Here is a 4,047-nt window from a genome sequence, read left to right as displayed (position 1 = left end):
CCCGCCCCGCCGGACTGTCGCCCAATACTTTTGCGGTCAGCGGCTAGCCCACACGTGACGCCCCGGGGGCGGCCGGCCGGCCGGCCGGGGTACAGGGAAGTCTCGGCGGCCACAGCGGGCACCTCGGCGCGGCCCCAGCGGTGGTGGTCCGCGGCCTGCGCTTTACTTCCCCGAAAGAGCCCGGCCGAGTCACACGGGGCGTTTTCCGTAAATCAATCAGCAGTTCGGGACCTCCGCAGCTGCAGTTCGGACCCCTACAGCTGCACCGCGCGACCGCCAGCCCAGCCTGCTGCGCCCAGGGCGTGCCCCGAGGTAGTCGTGGTGGTTGTGCGGAGCAGCTGGTTGATGAGGGGAGGGGTCACCGCTCAGCAGTTCGGACCTCCACAGCTGCAGTTCGGACCCCTGCAGCTGCAGTTCGGACCCCTGCAGCTGCACCGCGCGACCGCCAGCCCAGCCTGCCGCGCCCAGGGTGTGCCCCGAGTTGGTCGCGGTGTTGGTGGTGCGGGGCAGCTGGTCGATGAGGGGTCACCGCTTCACCCGTCGGCCCGTCCCCGTCGGGTGGGCGGGCTGGCTGTCAGCGACCGTCGAGTAGCGCGCGCGGATAAGACCCGCGGGTCGATACACCACCGCTCATCAGACGGACCCATGATGTCGCGTCGGCGATCGCCAGCGGTGGCCGATTGATTGGGTCGCGGACTGCGCAGTATGCGTTCTCAACTCGGGGAAGCCGCCGTGCGTTGCGTGCGGATACAAAACGGGGAGATTAGAATCAGACGATGATGACGCTGAAACGAGGGGGGGGAATCGAAAAAGCGGGAATCTCTGCTGCAGTTCGCATGCAAAAGTGGACTGATGAATCAGACGCCCGAGAACAAAAGCAATTTTCGACGATCGCGCATGGCCGACAGGACGCCTGGCGTGTTTACACGATGTTATTCGCGCCCTGTAGTGTTTGCGGGTCGAGTGCACTAACGGTGTGGCCGCGATTGGCACGAACAAAGTAGTCCATAGTGTTGATGTAACACGCAATCTCTTTAGGGCCGGTGAGTTAAAACGTCATGTGCCGTGTGTCGGGGTTACGACACTCCAGTGCCACGGGTTTGCCTACCATAGAGGCCGTGGTGCCTTACGGTTGGACGGAGTAGGCAAACCCGCATGCCGTTGTGTCCGTGCTCCTGACACACGGTATATTTGAGCGAGCGAAAAACAGGTCTCACAATCAGCATTTTTCTCATTGGGCCGTGCAACACGTCGATATCAAAAGCCGTCCATTGTTTGTGGCCATCCAAAACGGAAGCAGGAAAATAAAAATAAAAACCTCACTGATTCTGCTGTTTTCAGAATGGCTGTGATTGGCCGAGCTGATGAAGTGCCTCTACGACATTTTAGGTTGAAACTGTCAGATCACGGAAAAAAAAAGATTCGCTGAGCCAGCTAATATATTGACTGGTATCTGGACAGACAAGCACATAAACTTCTGTAACCACTATATTGTCTACTCTAATCAATCATTGGCTGTGCCAGTCAAAGATAAGTTGTATGAAGTAATGATTTGCCTGCATCAGTAAGGTAGACCTCGACTGATTTAAATCAGTCGAGGTCTACCTTACTGATGCAGGCAAATCATTACTTCATACAACTTATCTTTGACTGGCACAGCCAATGATTGATTAGAGTAGACAATATAGTGGTTACAGAAGTTTATGTGTTCGTCTGTCCAGATACCAGTCAATATATTAGCTGGCTCAGCGAATCTTTTTTTTCCGTGATCAGTGTTTCAATCTTCCCTCCATAGTATTTAAGATGTTAGAATTGGCGAAAACTACCATGATACATAATTTCTGATACTGGCGCGACGGAAACCGCTAAATCAGAGAGTTTGTTCTTTTCCACTTCCGCTTTAGATAGCGCGGGGCCGCATTCAGACGGTTGCACTTTTCGTGCGGGCAGCGCGGTGGAGCCCGCACAACCGCACGTGACGGGGCACGAAAGTGTCAAGTCGGACTGGCAATGAGTTGTTCTGCTTGGCGTGCTCCGACACATCTCATCGTCTCGATTTAGGCGGCATGCACTATATATTCAGCGCACTAATGGGGGACGCCAAAGACGGTGGTTAAAGACGTCGCGTGCTGCTGGCTTGCACCCGGCCGCCGCCGGCACGCCCGGCACGTCCGCCGCGCCATGCTCTTGTCCGCACCTAACCACGCAGCGAGGAAGCGCCGCCGCATTGCTCGCATACGACTATTAACTGCCATCGCCGTCGCTGCTGCTGCACGCAAAGTGACTGTCCGTCACAGTCCGAGGGACCGGAAGGTCAGGGGTTCGATCCCTGCGCAGCCTCCCCCTAGTGTTCGCCTGCCCTCCCGTGCCGTGCCGCAGTACAGGTGCACCGCGCGCCGCCACGCCGCCGAGCCTAGCCGTCCGCCTTTACCCCCACCCCGTTCTCCTCTCCCGCGCCGCTCCCGGCCCCGCGCGCCCCGCGCCGGTGATGTAACGCCATGTAACGCAGTGTGTAACGCCGGCCGGACCGGAACAGTCGGGACGGGGACGCGGCCTCCTCGCAGACTCGATCCTGGCCACCGAGGCCGAGAGGCCGCCGCCAAAGGGGTCGTCGCCCAGGATACCGCCGCCGAGGACGGCGAAGCCGAGGGCGCCGTCGCAGACGAAGCCTTCAGCCATGAAAGCTGAAAACCGCCGCCGCTGAGGAGTCTACCGCCGAGGAGGCCGCTGCCAAGGCGGGTGTTGCCGAGGAGGCCACTCTGGCGCGCCCGCGCCTGTCCACGGGTCCAGCCCCTCCCCGGACCCGGCCGAAGTCCTCCCCCCGTGCCGAGGCCCCCGGTGAGCCCGTGGCACTGCAACGACCTGCACGGCGAGGTCTCCGCCCTGCTATCGCGGCGCCGGCCCGGAGGCGGATCTCTAAAGACATCATTCCGGAGGAATCCGTCTCGACCCGTCGCGCCCCGGGCCGCGGGGTCACCAGCTGTCCGATCTGGCCCGCCCATCCATTTCCGATCAGTCTGCACCCCATAAAGCATGTTCTTGGCGCAAGAAATGACATTTTTGAACTGCACCTGGCACTGTTGTTGACAACTGCAAGGGTATTTCTAAAAACAAGCTCCAGCAGGGCTTCAGCAGAGCTCCAGCAGAGCTCCAGCAGAGCTCTAGAAGAGCTCTAGAAGAGTTCCAGCAGAGCTGCAGCAGAGTTCCAGCAGAGCTGCAGCAGAGCTGCAGCAGAGCTGCAGCAGAGCTGCAGCAGATAGATCCAGAAGAGTTCCAGCAGATCTCCCAGATCTCCTGACGAGCCCCAGCAGCAGATCTCCTATAAAGCTCCAGCAGCGGAGCTCGAGCACGCGGCTCCAGCAGAGCTCCAGCCCAGACGGAGCCCTGAGACGGGTCCATCGTGGGCGGGGGGAGCGCACGCCTGCTGCGTATATCCGCGGTACCGGCCGACCCCCCGGCGGCGGCGGGTCGAGCGGGGGCAGCAGCAGCGCAGGCCGGGGCATTCCCCGCATTGCGCAGGGGGCAAGTCGGGTTGGCTCTGATGTCTATACGAAGAGAGAGACCCCGCGGCTGCGCCCTCGGGAGGCGGTAGAAAAAAATAATAATCGAAAACCGGACGTGTCAAGCTGCAATAATCGAATACACATACACCATCTCTCGCGGAGGGAGCCCCGAGGCGCGTCATTGTCATTACCGTGTTTGACTCATCCCTCTTCTTTCTTTGTGCGGATAAGGAGGCCCGGCGCACTGTCAGCGGCTTCATCAATTAGCTTCAGCCTCGCCATTCATCACAGCTTCGGCTAATCCCCGCACGGGCCGCGGCACGGGCCGCCTCTCCATCCACCCAAGGAGCCAGCCGTCGTCGTGGAGGCTCGTCTCATCCGGGCCGGGCAGCAAGGCGGGTTGCGGTGCCCTTTAGCGCAACTGCGCACATATAGGAATTTTAAATACACACGACTTTCTCGAGGAAAAAAAATAAAACTTTTCCAGATAAAAGTAGGGAAGAACCAAATCGGTAAAAAAAAATCGAAAAAGTGAAACTTAAGG

General features: G+C 59.2%; 1 protein-coding gene across 1 annotated transcript in view; it reads left to right on the top strand.

The window, feature by feature from the left end:
- The window catches only part of LOC113218021 (protein takeout-like), a 244,964-nt gene that overhangs the window by 132,121 nt on the left and 108,796 nt on the right, over positions 1-4,047 (top strand). The gene's annotated exons all lie outside the window — the stretch shown is intronic.

This window comes from Frankliniella occidentalis, unplaced genomic scaffold (assembly GCF_000697945.3).
Source record: "Frankliniella occidentalis isolate FOCC.00 unplaced genomic scaffold, Focc_3.1 Scaffold32, whole genome shotgun sequence".
In the NCBI taxonomy this organism is placed as follows: Eukaryota; Metazoa; Arthropoda; class Insecta; order Thysanoptera; family Thripidae; genus Frankliniella; species Frankliniella occidentalis.
The sequence above is the reverse complement of the archived record's forward strand: the minus strand, read 5'-3'. Positions and strand labels throughout refer to the sequence as shown.